The following is an 18371-nucleotide window of genomic DNA, read 5'->3' on the forward strand; positions in this document are numbered from 1 at the left end:
ATAAAAATGCATTTTGAGAAATCCCTGTCAGTTTCTGGGTATTTGTGGAGCTGTGAAAGGCCAGCCTGTCCCCCAACAGAGCTGTCACCCAGCAGGAGCTTCCCAGCATCCAACCTTGTGGTGACACAAGTGGGAGGCACAGGTCCCACAGGTGTACTTGGGAGCTGGGCAAGAGCTCTGCCCTTCTCAGCCCCGTAGTTTGCACTCAGAATAATCTTGCTGAGCAAAAAAAAACCCAACAGGGCTGAGAGGTGGAACAGAGTGGCAAAATCAAGGTTCTTTCTGCACTTGGAGTCGGGTAGGGCTAGAGGAGCTTCTAAGATGGAGAAGGGAATCCAAGTCAGTTTTGAATGCATGGGAGGTAAAGTCTGAACTTCCTTTTCACCCCTGGTTTTGTGTTTGTCAGGTCCCCCAGCTCTTCCCCCAGCCTGCTCTTTGTGCACACCAATGCAGACCCCACCGAGCTCAGTTCAGCTCTGTGCTGCTCCCAGTGTCTTAAGGAGCAATTCCTGTGCCCAGGACTAAACCTGGAATAAAGCCCTGCTCTAGTTTATGGAAAGTGAGAGAATGAGTGTTGAGATGAGCAGGGGGTCCTGCTCCCACCCTGCTGTGGGCTGCACCCTCACAGCAGCCCTGTGCTGGGGCTCTGGTGGCCACTTGGCCGCTCAGTGGGTCACAGTCTGCTCTCGTTTGGCCAAAAGTCACCCCACCACAAAACGTTTTGCAGTGACACTGGCAGGGGGGAGAATGAGGGGAGCCAGCCCACCCCCTCTCATCACAACCTGCAGCTCTGCCAGACTGAGCAAACCCCAAAGCTCTTCCTGCTGTGGGAAGTGCTGTGAGCCTTTGACAGATCAGCCTCCTCCTGGACGTGGAACTCCACACCCAAAATCATGTCCACCAGTCAGGCTGGCAGCTGGCCAAGAGGAGCTAAGCTTTGTCCAGGAAAGGACATTATAGCTTCCCTTTCAACTGTTCCCAGAGGAAGTGTTTGGACAGTGGTCCCCATAATGAGAGGAGTATTAATTTCCTTTCTGCTGCTCTGCAGAGGCTTGTGAAAGCCAGGCACTGCCTGGCACTGCACTGCCTGCAGCAGCTGGGGCCATTTCTGCTCTGGCCCTTTTCCCCACAGATACATTCATGAACCTACCTCTGCTCCAAGCCCATTGCTGGCCCTGCTTGTGCAGCCCAAACACTGCCCTCCTGTTTTCAGTCAGGGCTGTCAATAACCCTTTTGCAGGATGAAGTCCCTGTCTCTGAAGCACTTGCATCAGTAGCCTCTTCTGTTCATTGTTAATCTCCAAAACATGACTGCAAAATGATACAGTTGGTCAAATGAGAAAATCTATTTTTTCCAGCCACCCTGATGGCACTCTCATGCTCTGTTGTGCTGGCCATGACCATGTGCTCTACAGTGCCCAGCATTTGGCCTTACCTGCACTAGTGTGAGGCTGTTTGGTGTGTCACCCACCTTGTCCCACTTCCTCAGCTCCTGTTTGTTCCTCTGCTCCTCCATATGGCTCACACGAGGTCTCTGATGCTGATTACAAAGAACTTTAAAATATATCTGGTTCAATTTACATCTTCAAAGGTCTCTGAGAAATGTTAATCTGTATTTTGGAAAAAATTTAAAAGTACATTTTGGAAACAGCTCCTGTTTCAGTATATGTGATGAAAGGTGAGGAAACAGAGGGCTGGAGGGATGAGTGAGGTGTGGGAACCCATTTTCCCTCCTTTGACACCTGGCTGGGGCAGTCACTGGTGGCTCACAGGCAGCTGTGCAGGCTTGGCCCTGCCTGGTGACCATGGCCAAGTCCAAGGGTGTGGGAGGAGATAGGATAGAATTGAGTGACAGCATGTGGGACACACCTGCAGAACGCCAGGGTGACACAGAGAGGGGCACTTGGTGACATAGAGGGGCACATGGTGACACAGAGCAGCTTCCTAATACTTACCTGCCTATTGTGATGTGTGCCTGGGAGATTAGTGACCAGTGCAAATACAGATTGCTACAGTCTAAAAGATTTGGTTGCTTAAATCTGTAGCTCTTAGAACAGATGGTTGCTGTAGAACCCCACTGCTTCAAAAAAGCAGGATACAGAGAAGAAAATGCCATTGCTGCCCATGTGCTCCCATCAAACACACACAGTGCCTTTTCTTTATTCTGGAATGGCACTGGAGGACCACGAGACCACTGACAGACCATGATGAGCTGAAACTGCTGACCAGGGTGTAGCTGTATTTAATTACAGCTCCAGTACCTGCACAGTGCCACGGAGGTGTGCTCAGGGAGGGGTGTGCAGTGCTCTGGCAGCCTTCCCACATTCCACAGCCTCTCCCAGGGCAACATCACCGTGCCAGGAGCCTTCCCCTGGCCAGAAACCACTGCTGACATCAGTGGCTGGTCCCTCATCCTGGCAGGGCTGCCCTCCCTCACCTGTCCTGCCAAGTCCACTGCTGGGGGACTCAGCCTTCCAATTAGAGCTGCCTGAGAAAATCAATGTGAATGAACAACAAAGTACCAACCAGCAGCACTTGCAGATGCCCTAAAGGTGATACAGGTTCTTTTATGTTCTCCTAAATTAGATTCATGGGAATTCATTTGGCAATGCCAATACTGCAGGCTCAGGAGCTACTACAGGATACTACATCATCCTTTATGGGCACACTAATATGGGTTTCAGTCTCTGTCACATTTAGTATTGGCAATTATTCCACACACAGCTGTAGATCACCTCCCTTTTGATCACCATTCAAATTTATAGCAACATTAATAGTCCAAAAGTAATAGTGTTTACTGTGTACTGGGTTTCAATAAATTAGGAGGAAGCAACAGTTCCTAAACAAAGACTCCAGAAAGCACCAAAGATGAACTGAATGCAAGCTTTTTCACCCCGATTAACACATCCTTGTCTATTGGCAGAAAGTTTCCATTGCAGCTGTGAGAAAATAATTCCATGGATTATGTCACATCAATTCAAAGTGAAATTCAAAGCCAAAGAGAAAGCAGAAAACTATTCCCTGTGTTCTTACAGAAAATATCACTGCTTCAATTAGGTGCCACAGATGCTTGGAGTAAACATATTTTCCACTGGTTTTCTCAGAACCATACCCACTTAAATCTCCAATATTCTTCTGCATGTTCATTTCTCATCCCAGTTTAATTCCACGCCTCTGGGTGTTAGTGGCTAAGGGGATACTGCCAAGCAATGAAAGCCAAGAAAAGCTGGTATAAGAAGGGAAAACATGGCCTTTATATAGTAAATAAACTTTTCAGCCTTAATGTAATGGTTGCTGTCAGCATAACTCAGAGGGGAAAAAAATAACCCAGTGCTAGTTGTACGTTTCAGTTCTTGGACCATGTGAATGTCCAGTTCTCCAATTTTGAATCTGCTCCCAATCCAGTGGAAATAATGCACACAACTGAGCACTCAAGCCTCTAATAAATCTCAGCTTTGTGCAGAATCCCCGGGATTCAGGACAAAACTAAAACTAGATAAGACTTCTCAATATTTCAGTAAATACCATCCCTTTCTTCCCAGTAAAATCTCGAATTCTAGGAAATCTAAACATCCTTTTGATGTGACAAGCATGGAGAAATAAGGTTGGAATTGAAACATTGAGTAATTAGTACATGTGAGCTGCACATGAATACATGTCACACATATATGGATCTCTTCACAACAGTAACCACAGTTTGCAGCCTTGTTGCATCCAAAGTATGAATGCTCTGGAAGATACAAACCTCCTCTCCCATCAAAGTCCTTCCCAGAAAATTTTCACCCCAAGTTACCACCGTGTGTATCCTTCCCTTGCAAAAGCGTGGGCAGAGGAGAAGAGGGGAAGAAATCACTGGGTTTATAGGTGCTATAAACTGCAGCTCACTTTAGAGCTAAAACATCCTGGCAGATGGTACCCAGCATCTGGGAGAATGCAAATGCCCAGATATAAAATTTGTTTTCTTTATTCCTCTTTATTGGGACGCTATTTGGTTACAGTGTATTGTGATAAGATCTATTTCCTATGCTTGTCTCTTAAATTTAAATCTCAAAGCAACGTTTATAAACATTACAACCTATCAGTTATTACTGTAGTGCAGTATCTGAATTCAGATCAGCGACAGTGTGCGTAAATATGTCACATAAAAACACATCTAACAACACTTTCCCAAACAAACATCTAAGAAATTTTTTTTTAAGAGATGGCTGAGGAAGAAGAAAAAATAGATTACATTAGCATACCTCATGAAAACAAATGGGTTGACCTTGTAGGAATAAAGGTAGGAACAGCTCCATTAGTCAAGTAAAATCCCCTAAAATTATAAAGGTTGGCTGTTTGGGGGGGAAAGAACCATCTCTCTTTATTCCTCCTTGAGAGCAGCAGCAGCACAAGCCATGGAGAGCTCTCTCAGCCCTGCAGTAACCCTGTGTCACACAGGCTCTGCCCACAGCAGTGGCCCTCAGCCTGTCCCAGCTGGTCCCCAGTGAGCTGGGAGTGCCCCGGGGGGGAGCAGACCCAAGATGACCCCGGGCTCCTGCCTGGGGAGCCCTGCTGGTCTCACTGGGGTGCAGCAGTACAGCTCCCCACTCCTGCCTTGCCTTTCCTGTAATTAGCTCTGTGTAAGAGAGAAAATCTGGGTTTACCCGCTCTGACTGCTGCTGCAGCTCCCCCAGCCCCCTAGGGATGCCATGTAGATTTTGCTTTTTCATCATTGGTGCTGGAAAACCACAGGACCTCTTTGTTTAGGACAGCAGGTCAAGGCTGTTCCCAGCTGAAATACTGCAGGAGAAAACAACACTCAGAAGAAGGATAGCTTCTTCCCAGCCCCAGCACCGTGCTGAGAACCTTCTGTGCCAACTTTCCCAGGGCTGAGGGGAGTGAGCAGCTCTATTTTGCTTGCTAAATTAGCAGCTGGGGTATCAAGGGCTATCTGCAACAGCTGTACACCTGAAAGAAAATATTCCCATCAGAGGCCTGGGAGTAAGAGATCTGGAGACACAACTTTTAAAGGTTGGGTCTCAGCATTGCTCTCTTCTTGTGCCATAAACACAGGTGAGCGTAGAGAGGTGCCAGGAGGATGCTGGTAAACACAACCTGCTGCAGAACCTGCAGACAATCCAGCTCTTACCAGAAATGTAGATGGAATGGGAATATTTTCTTCAAACCAAGCAAAATCTAATGCTAACAGTTTGTTTCCACAGCCCAATCCCCTTTGTAGTGCATTACTCCAACCCCTTCCCTCCCTCACCACCACATCCATCTCCCAAGGTCTCTGTGCAGAGGCAGCATCACTCCTGTGCACAGGCTGCTCCCCGTGGAGAGGTTTCAGGTTTCTTTTGTGTCCCTGAAGGCCTTTCCTCTTCTTCTCCTGCCTGGCTCAGCTCCACCTGCCTCACCCCCCTGCTCTGCTCAGTCTCCAGCTACAGCTTTCAGATTTGGATGGCAAGTGCCAGTCCCACACAGAAAGACTAATGAGAACCAGGGCTCTTACCTATTCCAAAGCATTTGGAAATCAAGTTGCTGCTCTATTTATCTAATTTTGAACACCTCCATTATTGACCAAGTGATTTCCTTACTGCTGCCCCTGTGTTATTGGTAGTAGTTGTAGATTTCCTTCCTGCCCCCTCAAAACGGGGTGGTTCTCTCCTCCCCACAGTGGAATCTGTCTTGCCTGTTGGAGCTCCAGCACCAGGTCCAGATGAGCCCCAGGCAGTGATCCGGAGGGATGTGCAGCCCCCAGGTGGTCCCTGGGAGCTGTCTCAGGGGTGTTGCTGTTCCCAGGGTGTCTCAAGCTGCAATAAGCTAAAAGAGGTTTTTGCACTCCATACCCCAATGGGACATTACTCTCCAGTGAGGTCAGGTGTTGTCCAGAAATTTTCCCATATCTTTGACCAAGCAAATAACTGCATGCATGGAAAAGAGAGAAGAGAGAAACTCCCTTTTGCAAATGTTAGCGTGGTCTGCAAGAAATTCACAGGCTGACAAGATAAAATGAGAATGTGTTTTAATAGCAAAAATATATTTTCTTTGGCCTAAATGCAACCCAGGGTTTTCCAGTCTTCAAACTTAAACTAAAGAGATATTAATTGTTTAGCAGGCACAAAAAGAGGCCTGAGGAAATTATTCCTTCTTCCTCCTATTCAGCGTGAGGGTACAGCCAAGCCTGGGTCCGGGATTACAGAGGGATTTCTCATCTGTTCTGAAAACATGAGTTTTAATTTTCCCTTCATTTCCTTCCTGCTAATGAACCTCCTTGGTGCACAAAGCCATGGAGTTTATCCATGTTCTCTTACCAGGAGCACAGCTTTGGGTGAGCCCACTCTGAAGTCCATTGCTTAGACCCTGAAAACAAGCACTCACCCTCAGAGGTGCAGCTGGAGCCCACCAAAAACTGATGCCAGACGTTTCAGTTCTTTATCTGGTGTCAGGAGGGGGGTGTGGGGCAGAATTGCTCCCTTCTCAACACCCAGTAAGTGCAGTTTGCCAGGAAGGTGCCACAAGGACTGATGTCCATCAGGAATGACCCCCATTCCTGCTGAGCTGCCCATGCACACTGACCCTGGTGCCCAGGGCTGGTCATCCTGGTCACACCTCTGGCCCTGCTAATTAGAAATACAGGCAATTAATCTCCTGCCTAAACTAACAGCAAATTCCTCCTGTCATGGCACAGGAACTGCTCGGAGGGATTGTCCTGGGAAATTAACAGCTGTAACAATTTCCAGAAGCCATTGAGTGTACAGGGAGCTCCCAGGGCAGATGATTCAGTGGATTCATCTTGTGTTTCACTCTCAGCCTCTCAGCCCCTGACACCAGAGCTCCCAGAAGAACCTTTTGCCTGAGCTTTTGCCCCACAGCTTCCTGGCTTTACACCTGGCATGAGACAAACACCACTGGGAAGACACAGGGGAGCCAATTCTTACTGCCCAGGGCAGAGAGCAGCACCCCCTGAACAAACACCAAGAGCAATCTGATGTTGGCTTCTGCCAGGATTTTACCATCACCACCACCAGCCTTGTAGTGGATATTTGCTGACTGTGAAATTTAATGCTGGCCACATTTTTTTCACAAGAGTTTTCACAAGCTGGGACTACTTTAACTCAATTCAAGAAACCCAAACCCAAACCAAAACCCAAATGGTCAGATATCCTTCAGATGAGACTTTTCTTATTCTCATTTTTCAGGCCGTGCTGAATAAGATTTTCTCCACACATAACTAGGGTGGAAACAATGTAGATTTGAGGAGGAGCCCTTAGATAAAGCTGAGGTATGCTGCAGAAGACAGACCCTGCAAGAGAAAGGAGCTGAAGTAGGGCAGAATGATACAGAAAAAAGGGACATGTTTCTCATTACCCCATGACTTTATAAGATGCTGTAAGTGAAGTCAGTTTTAAGAGCTGTCTGCAACTGGTCTTCCTCAGGAATTTTCAAGAGAAATCAGTAGAGCTTCAACTTGATGTTAACCCTCCACATGGGAACTTACTTCATTTGCTGTGCAAAACTTCATTTCTATTCATCCCTCCAGGTGGAATATGAGTGGGGTGATGCTGGGGTTTTCTTTTCACCCACTGGATCAAGTTTGTTATCTTTTATGACCCAGGTATAGGATTACTATTAAAGCAAAATAATCCAAATGTATCCTGTAACCCAGCTCCTCCGAGCTGTAACAAACACCTTTGAGGTTGTTTTGGAATCCATCAGTGCTGCAAAACCCCCAGTGAAACCTCACAACACTCACAGCCAACACAACAGCAGCCCAGAAGAAATACAGGGAAACAAGGAAGAGTCATTTCCTGCTTTTAGCACTGGGCAGAAGAGCTCAGTCTTTACCTACTGCCCTGCCACACAGAGAACAGGGTGGGATGCCATTGCTTGATCCCACACCTTTCCAAGCAAGTCAGTGATACTCTGCTTCCTACACTCTTCCAACCCAAGGTTTAGCACTTGCTCCTCACTTTCCCCATGCCCAGCCATGCAGCCCCACGGTGCAGGACTGCAGCCAGCTGGGAGTGCCAGGCAAGGCCATGTCATGGGGCAGAGGTGGTGATTAAATACAGCTAATTGCTGGAATGCTCTGCAAGGTGGGAATGCTCTGCAGAGGGGAAGGCAGAGCTGTGCTGCTGTCCCCAGCCAACACATTGAACTGCTCTGTCCTCCAAACCCATGTGTTTTCTCTTCATTTAGTGCTTCCTTTGAGGCAGAGCTGATGACAGAAAGAGAACAATTTGCCCTGGCCATTTCTGTTGCAACCCTTGGCAAATATTTTGGCTGTCTCTAGGGCCACTGTGTATCTGTGTTATTAAGCCTGACTTACAACACCTTAAGGTGGGCCACGGGTGATGGTTCAAGAATCCCTGGGTTTTCCTATGTGTGAAAACTCCGTTTGGCTTTGCCCTAAAGCAGAACATAAAACGTCATGGTTTTGCAACCTCCCTTGAAGCATGAGAGCTCAGAACATTCCTGGCTCAGGCTCTCCTTGTGGGGAGTCAGCCACATGTACCTGCTGAGAGGAGCAGCTGTGGGATGGGTTTAGAGGCCCCTGCTCCTGGCACAGCACCTGCCCAGGGCCACTGGATCACTCACAGGACACTGCTCAGCTACTGGGGCTGAGCCACAGCGCTGGCCCACAGCCACTGCTGTAAAAGCATCAGCATTTCATCAACATTTCCCAGAGGAAATGTCTCCTCCTGATTTCCTTGATAGAGAATTGAATTCCCCTGCTCCTCCAAATGAAGTGTTGGATTTTTTCTTTCTTTAAAAAAAAAAAAAAAAAAAGAAAGAAAGAAACACTATGTTTTAGTAAAACCACATATTTGTCTCAAGAAATAGTGAGGGCAACCTCCCAGCCAGCTCAATGTTTTGTACAGCCCCTGCCACCCAGAGACACAGGCTTTCCAGTCAGGGGGTGTCTTTCCAGCCTGGTACACCACACCACACTGCCTTACTGTCATCAGAGCTTCAACTGGGAAAAAACATGGGAAACCTGTGACACAAGCACATGGGTACTGTGCTGTACCAAGGAAGGTCCACGACCACATTCAGAAAGTGAAAGGTACAGAAGTTACTCAGAATTTGTATGAAAATTTGTAAAAAACCCCAACAAAAAACAAACCTCGACAAACCCCAACCAATTGAAAAAAAAAACCAAACAAAAAAAACCAAGAAACCTGAGTTTTGCGTCTTACTCAGTTTGGTCACAGGGACCAGATGTTTTCAGGCTGCAAGACAGAGAACTCAATAACAAGTTCAGTTCAGTGTCAGCTGTGAGTCTGAAGTACAGGCACAAGGATGGAAGTGCTATGGACAAGATCACCTCATATTTCTAGATTAAATGATGACTTGAATTCAAATACCTGCCAGGGTTAAAAGCAGATCTTCTACAAGAACGGAAGGCTAAAGCAAAGGGATATGGTGCTTATTCAGTTAGTACACACTGTCCTTTTAATAAATTAACAGACTTGTAAGAAAGATCTAATGAAAAGGCTCTGTACACAACAGCAGTTTAGGAAAAAATCTTGGATGGAAAATACTTTGGGAAAAAAACTTCTACTTGTGAGTTGGAAAAACCTTGACTGTTTGACAGGTATGATGATGATGACTTCCAGAGATCAGTGATGGATGCTGAATCATGGACATTTTGGCCAAAAAATGCATTCTTACCAACAATTCTGGGAAGCCAGGGCCTTTATACATCCATAAACCTGTTGTGTTGTGCCATAGATATTGTCCTGCCAAGTGCATAGACAGGTAATTGCCAAACCTGCAACCACTCAGAACACAATATGCACTTTGAAAAAAGGTGATTTTAGGAGAAGTAACAAGGGAGAACATAGCAAGTATCTCCTTTGGAGCAGGCTGCAGCAATGCCATAAAGCCTGGAAGCTGATCTTTGCCCTGAGAGCAGGAGCTTTGATTTATAAAGGCATAAGAGAGCAGAAAGTGAGAGCCTCACAGACATGTACTCCTAGGAGTGATGTGTGGTGAAACCTGGGCTGGCCCAAGCACAGCACATGGAGCCTGCTGAGCCAGACTCTCTAGGACATTTCCTTGATCTGTGCCTAAAAGCTGAACATGCAGAACATCAGTTTTGCAATGTTAGTTGTACTCATTAAATAACTTTCCGTAACACGTACAGATACCATCTTCTGTCACGGCCTAAAAAACACTTTAAACAACAGTTTCCTCAAAAATCAAACAAAAAATTTATAGCAAGCTGAGAGATGATGACAGACTTCTGTGGGATTAAGCAATTTCTCTCAGCATTCTTGTGGGTTTAACTAAACTGAGAGATTACAAGCAGAAAGGAAAGAACCACCCCCAGATTTTCCATTAAAAAAATAGTGAGGAAACATTCTGAAAAAAACTATATAAGATAAACAAGTATTAGACATGACGTACCATAGCCTTGACCTCCCATCAACTGTTATTCCCATTCAAATCAATTGCTGATATGGTTTTCTTCTCACCCAGCAGCTCCAGATGTTTTTTCTGAACATTTCTGCTTGCCAAAGGAGAGCATTCACAGGGAGCAAAGGAAAAAAAAAGCATAAAAAAACCAGCAAAACCTTTGGCTCTCTGAGTGAGCACCAAGAGACCAACCACAACTGCAGCATCTCTTCCAAGAGCTCCTCAGTGCCAAGACTGGCCCAGGCCAATCTCCTGGGAGGGCACAGCAGCTCCACATCACTGCCTGTCCCTACAACCAGACTTAGGATAAGCCAGGCAGGTACTGGCCCATCACTCACCCTCTGAGAGGAACAGAAGCAGGACAAGCATCACAGATAAGCAGGCTGCTTCTCCAGAGCAGTTCAGGGAAGTTGCAATGAGTCACTCCTAGTCACAGAGGGGAAAAAAGCCCCACACAGAGGTATAAAGAAGTCAGATGAATTGATTGCACCATCTTCATAATGGGAATCTCAGATTAAAGCACCTCACCTGCTGCTTCAGGAGCACTGTACAGCCCTCCAGACAGCAGAGTTGGTTATTCTGAATGCACAGCATGTATGATTGATGGGAGAATAAACCTGAATCATGCTGGGTGCTGCTGTTAAAACATTTGGGATAAAATGTAGTCATCTGACACAGAAAACCACATTGTAAAATTAGAGATGAAGCCTGCCAGGATGGATTTAGTTGTATTTATGAAGTGCCTGTCAGTGATGTGGGTACTGTCCAAAAAAATTAAACAATGTACTTGATTGCTAGAGAAAGGATCAAAGATCAGCTGAAGTTCACAGAGGAGCTTGTGCCTTTTCACTCAGACTGCAGCTGAGGGGTTCATGGGATGCACAGCCTGTACATAGCTTGGAACTTCTAATGTGCTTTTCTAACACAAGCTATTATATCTTTAGGGGCATAAAAATTACGTACCAGAATTCATATTGCTGATCAGACCAGGAAATCCTCACAAGGTTTTTAGTTCTGACACAACCCCCCCCATGCTCCAGGTGCCCTCACTACCTCTGCCCAGGGATGCACAGGGGAGAAATGCTGCCTCCAGAACTGCCTGGACAGCCCATTCCCCCCAGCCATCCCCTAGCCTGTTGCCAGACATTAGCAGTACAGAGGTTAGGGCACTTTTTAGCTTTTCTGTCACCTTTACTTGGTGATACAAGCCTGTGGATGTCTTTCATATTGCAGGCAGGAGATACTGTCACCTGAGATAAATCCCACTGCAAATGACACATGCAACACATGATTCTGCAAGTTAACACTGCATTTCTCCCTGAAAGTATGTCCATGGGACAGGATTAATTCACAGATTAATCCTTGCTAGGACCTGAAAACTGGTCACTCTCTAGTGTAGCAAATCATAAATCTATAAATGCTAGGATATTTAACCTGAAACAGATAAAAAGAGGGAAGCAAATGGCAGTATCTTATGCAGACAAGAAAAGTCATCTACACAGATTTTCTAAATGAGGCTGGGAGGTCAGATTTGACTTCTCTCTTAAGTCAGCAATAAAAAAGGAAACATTTATGTTTTCACAGTTTTTAGCTGCTTGTTCCATGATCACCAAAGAGTTAAGTACCCGAGGCCTGCAGTTTTTCCAGGGTGTTTTGCATTTTTCAGTCCTTAGACTGAGAGCCATTGAGCACATTACCACAGGCAAACCTCTCTCCAGACAGATGCCAGAGCCTGGGAGGCTCGGGCACTGCTGAGCCTGCTCTGCTGAGCTGGGACTGCAGCCAAGCCACACAGAAAAGGACAAGTCAGGTAACTTCTTACAGCAGCTACTTTTCTGCTTACTCTTCTTCTGACTCCAAAGAGGCGCATAAACCAAAATGCACGAGTGAAGCACATCTGAGTGCATGGGAGGTCAGGCAGGGAGATGGAGGGGGCACAAGGAGCTGCCCCACAGAAGGGCTGAGTGCTGGGTTTAGGGTGAGCAGTAAAGCAGTGCAGGATGGGGTGGGGAAAGGCTTGGAACACAAATGGCCAGACCTACTGCAGCCCAAGGACAGCCTGCAGGGAGGGAGAGGGACAGCAAGGAGCTCCAGGGGAGAGCAGTGCCCAAAGCTCCCGCTCCACCAGTGGCAGGTCTGGCCCTGCAGCAGCATTTTGAGTTTCCTCTCACATGCAGAACATTTGGTTTGTTATTTTCAATTAAAAATAAGCGAGCTGTGCTTGCTCTGTCAAGGACACTTCCTCTCAGACTGCTTTTCTGCAGGGCACACTGAGCTGATTTACAGGGCGAGAGAAACTGGGTTTGTGCACTCCAGTGTTCTGGGGGTTTGGCAGTGTGACTAAGCTTCCTGACGAGAGGGACTCATGTAATGCCCTTTCCCTTGCTGTTCTCCTCAGCTCAGGCATCTGTAAGCACTTCTCTTTGGATCATCTGGAAGAAGTTAGATTTTAAGTAGAGCTGACTCTGCTCAGGCACAAGATGGTTGGTAACCTGGATCAGAAGGGCCAGCTCGCTCTCAGTGCCCTGTGGAGGAATATTCAACAGATAAACTTTAATAGGTGACAAAACCACATGGGATTCACCAGCTTGGACAGTAATTCACCCATCATTAACAACCAGTACTTCATCCTCTGCTCCTCCAGTTATGCTGAGTAACTGAAGAGGATAAATTGCTGTTGAAATACATGTGCAAAAAAAGAACGTGTACCCAAAGAACACGTACCCAAATACTGGATGCATTTTGCTACTAATAATGTATTTATCAACCTGAATTTGCATGGCTCTGATTTCTGATTATGCACAATCCAAGTGACTAAACATATAATAGCAATTAGCAACTTGCACACAGCAAAAAAGAAAGGTGCTCCCAAGGGTTTCATGCCTGTCTCTGCTCTCTCTCTTTGAAGTGGTGAATGAGTTCAAGTAGTGGTTGCTAAGAAGAATAGGCAAACAGAGACTAGTACTTACCCAAACTGTGATCAGCATTGCACCACCCTGCCTTCTCCCTGTTTAGGGGAAAGGTTCATTATTTTCCCAAGGGAGCTATCCGTGCTGCCCAGAGCAGGGCTGGGCAGTGAGGCAGGGGACAGAAATGCTAAAATCAAAATTAAACCAGAACACTGTAGTCCTGTGCTTGACATTTAGTAGTACACAAGCCTGACCATGCTGATTGCAGCAGAATTTCTTACCTTTGCAGACAGGCGTTCTGCTGTGTTCAAACAAAGATGCTTTTCCATTCCCTGTTATCTCACTCTTGCCCAGGACAATCCTCTTCTGTTGCACAGGCAGGACCCACCATGCCAGGAGCACAGAAAGCATCAGCTTGAAGTCCCATCACAGCAGTGATTCTGAGAGATGCCTTGAATGCACAGACACACCATCTGCTGTGATATGTGCATGCATTGAAGGCTCTCTGTGCTCTGCCAAGGAGCTCCAGACCCACGAAGGATTCCTGTGGCAAAGCCCTGGCAAGTCACAGAATATTCCCATTCATTTTTCTCTCTCCATAAATAGGCCAAAGCAATCTCCTGCAGCTCAGGCCTCAGCAGAGCTCCTGGGCAGAGGGATTATTTCTTCCCAGGATCCTACACACCAGTAACCCTCAGTGCTCTTTCCATTAACAAGGTTGAAAACCCCAAAAGCAAGCAAGGATGAAAACCCAGCAGCAGCAGCAGCACGTGATTTGCAATGCAGCCCTAGGCTCATGCCCATCTCTGTGTGCCTCTGTTCCAGTCCCACTGGAGATTTGTGGAATTTGCTCAGAAATGGAGTGCCAGTCAGGCCTTGGCTTCCACTTGAGTCACTGAGGATGCTGAGGTACTTCTTCCTCATGACAGTCCTACCCCTTCTTTCCCAGAGTAGTTTCTACAATTATGCCCCAAAATGCATGTTTTGGCATGAGAAGAAGAACAGATATCAAAACACTATTTAACAAAAGATTTTAAATATAAATGTTGTCTGTCTATAACTCTAATTCCCTCCCTGTATTTAAAATTCAACCTGAAGCAGAATTATTATAGCTTTTTATTAATGATTTTGTGGAGAACTAAAGACACAGGTCAGTACCATGCAATTCTGCAGGATGTCCCCTCAATCAAAAAGAGGAATTCAGTGGTGGCATCACTCCACATCACCCCCGTGTTAGAAATTGATGCAGCAGGGAGGAGCATGGCAAACTCACCACAGAGCAGCTGGGGGAGGGAGGGGGAGATGCAGACAACTAAGAAGCTTCTCACCATTTCAAGGCTTGGTTCTGCTGTACCAGAGGATGTAATAAAGCAAGGTGGGAGTTTCACATTCCCTGCTGGGGTACCAGGGTGAATTTTCTCACCATGAAAGCTTGAAGAAGCTCCAGCAGCAAAGGTGTAAAACAGAAGTTTTCCAGTCCTACATACCATTACCTCTGGTGAAAGTAATATAACATGGACTTGGGCAGCAACTCAAAACCTTCCTTCCCAAGTGCCCTTGGCCATTCTCAGGACCTCTCAGTGGCTGTGCTTGGTGGCATATGCACAGCACAGACAAGCCCTGGCATGCTGTGCTTTAAACTTGCTTATCTCACTGGTGTCAGCAGCACATGCTGCAGGACCATCCCTGCCTGGGCACCTGAGGTGTATTTTGACAGGAAAAGAAGCACCTGGAAAGGTGTTCAGAGGCAGGCACCTCTTAAAGGCATTTTCTTGACTATGTTTTAAAGAAAATCAAGTGCTTCTTGCCCTCCAGAGGAACCCGAGAGCAGGATGTGCATGGGTGCCAGGGCATAACAAGCATTTATTTTTAAACACATTGCAGGTTTTGTCTGTGTTTGGAGGAGGAATGCCTGGCAGACAGCAGAACAAGAACCACACTGGGGAAATAGAATAATGTTCAAATTAGGTGGGAGGAGAGGGAGAGGAAGAAAAAGAATTGATTTTCTGCAGTCTGAAGGTGCTTGGCCCAGAAACTACAATCCTGAGAACAAGAAAACACTAATTATTTTTTTTTTAATGCATATTTCAAAGTATCTGTCATTTCAGTTCACCCAACATATTTATATTAAACTGCTTTTCTTTTCTTGGAGACTTGGTCTTTAAAATGTTAATTGGTGACTAAAGGATACCCTTAAGGAAACAGATTTTCTGTCATTACTGGCTGGATATGTTCAGATTATAGCTTTGAAAGGCTGGGGTCTTGGGGTATTTTGTCTTTTTTCCTCTAAAAAGAAAGTAAAAATAGCTTACAGTTTCATTGCTGAAACTATATTTCTCTGAATACCTGCCCACCCCCATTGTAAAGAAAAAGAGCCAGATTTGAAAATTTGAGAGTTTGGCTTTTCAGTGACCAAGGCTGGAAGGATTTCAAAGGCTTCCAACTTCATACCTGTGGTGGTGCCCAAACACCACATTGACATAAACTGCAGGTTCTGGTTTTCAGGAGTGTCTGCACTCCTTGTCCCTTTGCTAGAGGTAGCTACATTAATCCTTCCTATAAGGAGAGCACCAAGAAATGAGGTTTTATGGAATAATGTCACCTTAAGAGCAGAAAGGACGGGAGGTGTGACACACGAAGCTTTGTTGTGAGCTGCTCTTGGAGCTGTCCAAGTGAGGAGGAGGAGCAGCACTGGGCAGGCAAAGAGCCCAGAGACAGAGGCTGCTCCACTGACCACAGCCTGGAAAACTTCTCTGTCTAAAACTTTAATTTCTAATTTGTTATGACCTCTGCTAAATGGCAGTTAGATTTATGCACGCCACAGCTCCTAATGCATTTTTGCAAGTGTAACTTACTCGCTTTTCAGTTGACCTACTTCACATCAGTATTAAAGGAATCGTTCAGAAGGCACTACAAGCTCTGTGCTATATGCTAAATATCGCGATAATGAGCGACACAGGGACCCCAGGCAGGTGCAAAGGACTGCTCTTTAGTGCCAAAACCCAGCCTTTCTCAGCAGTTAGCTGGTTATCAGTTCACATGGTTTTAAGGCACAACAAACCCAAGCCAACCAACTGCCCTACACCACGATGTGGACATGATGTGGACATGCAGCAGGCACACAGCACATCTCTCACATCTCTCATGCCTCTCACATCTCTCTACCCCTATCCCAGCTGAGTCACTCTCCCATTGCTCCCTCCTCCTTAGGCCAGGGCCAAGTTACAAAGCCTTGCCTATCACTAACAGCTAAACTTGTGTGTGCCCCCTGAGAAGCAGGAGCACTGTGCTTTAATTCCTGATGGAGTTGCAGCCCAGCTGGCATGCAGGCAGCCTGCTCTGCTTGGTGGCCCTGTGCCTGGCCAGCTGCTCCCTCCCTGCTCTCAGGCCTCCCAGGTAGCTTCAGCCACAGCTGCCTCCTGCTTTCTGCCTCCAAGCCTCCCCTTTCCAGGTGCCTGTAGAAGCTGCACAACTGGAATCAATCACCTTGAGATTTTTTTTTTCTCCCCAAGCTAGATGTTTCCCCGAGGCTGAGCTTTTAGATTTTAAGAAGATTTTAATGGAAATGTTTGTGTCAGGAATAGGAAGGAAAAGGAAAAACCCTAGTTTTAGCTCAGTGAAAACCTGGCAGAAATTTATCCAGATGTGGAGCAATGCTTTGACATGATGGAAGCAGCCTTCAGTGTCTCTGTATCTGCTGCAATTGGAGCATGTCCTGTGCCATGGCAGAGAGAAGGAATTGAGGAGGAGAAGTTAGGGATACAAAGATGAGAAGGAAAGCAGCAGATCACAGGGATAACAGCTGGGATGAGGGGGTTGAGAGGAGCCACCACCACTGCAAATCCCCCCAAAGACAGGGAGTTTTGGAAGTGGCAGGCTGGCAGCTGCCCATGGCAGCCAGGGAGGAGCACACACCCATCCCAGGAGAAACACTGGGAACCTTCTGCTGCTGGGAATTCCAGCCCCGAGAAGGATGGGGGAAGAAACAAGATACACAGAGCATATGAACTGCATTTCTGACTGTGGGGTTGAGACTGTGCCTGAGCAACACCCTGGGAACGAAGTGAGAGCTGAGAGCCTCAGTGGAGGCTGGAGCTGGAGGAGAGCCTGCTGGACCCTGCCGTGGAAACTCGGCTCAGCTCTCCCGAGCCACAGGCTCTCCCTGGCTCCTGTCCGGCCCTGGCAGCTGCACACAGTGGCTGGGGATGGGATGGAAGGGAAGGGAAGCACGGAGCACGTGCTCACTCCCTTTGGACTTTCCATCTGCACTGCCTGAGCTCTGCCCGTGCTTGGCATCGCCAGCAGCAGCAACAAACTGGGAGCCTTGTCCAACTTGAAGGATGTTCAAAATCTGCAGGCAAGCAGCCCAGCAGCGAGCAGAGGGAGGAGCCAGCCCTCTGGCATGGCTCTATTCTCCTGCAAGCACAGCAAGGCCCTGCTGCCTGTGTCAGGCTTCACCATGAAGGTGATGCTAGGTCATTTGGTATCCTCCTGCACCATGTCCATGCCCATGCCCCTCAATCTTTATGGCATTTATAGAAGAACAAAACTGCCAGTGGCATCCGAGGTCACAGCCTGCATGAGGTCCTAGGGCTGCCTCTGATGCCCTATTGTGCTCACAGTATATCAGTGCTTTTATGCTGAGTGTGGAAATAATTTCAAGAACAGACAGCTCCACACAGACTTACTCCAAGCACAGCCTGCTGCCTGCCTGCAAAAGCACCTCCAGGAATAGGATTGAATTCAGCAGATACCTCAGTCCAAATCTAGAAATCACTGCCCCCAAAGCATCAGGACGATTAGATTCACATCAGCATCACAACCCCACTGGATGGCAGCTTGCCAGTCTCTCATTTCCTGACTGCTGCTGCTCAGGACTGGAGGGAGGCTGTGATGCTGGACTGTGTCCCACAGGGAGGAGGAAGGGGAAGGCACAGCACAGCAAACCCCCAGCACAACGACTGCAGCAGGGAGAGAACTGCAGCTCCTGCCAGCTAACCCAGGACACACCAAGGGACATTGCACAGAGCTGGTGGTCAGCTGGCAAGGGCACAGAGA

General features: G+C 47.0%; 1 long non-coding RNA gene across 1 annotated transcript in view; it reads right to left on the reverse strand.

The window, feature by feature from the left end:
- The window catches only part of LOC148222632 (uncharacterized), a 30303-nt gene extending 19396 nt beyond the window's left edge, over nt 1-10907 (reverse strand). The window contains exon 1 of the long non-coding RNA XR_015805660.1: nt 10396-10907. This is a non-coding gene — a long non-coding RNA (uncharacterized LOC148222632). The remainder of the gene's footprint in view (nt 1-10395) is intronic.
- Between the last annotated feature and the right edge of the window lie 7464 nt (nt 10908-18371).

Source organism: Sturnus vulgaris, chromosome 10 (assembly GCF_052056855.1).
Source record: "Sturnus vulgaris isolate bStuVul1 chromosome 10, bStuVul1.hap1, whole genome shotgun sequence".
Classification (NCBI taxonomy): domain Eukaryota; kingdom Metazoa; phylum Chordata; class Aves; order Passeriformes; family Sturnidae; genus Sturnus; species Sturnus vulgaris.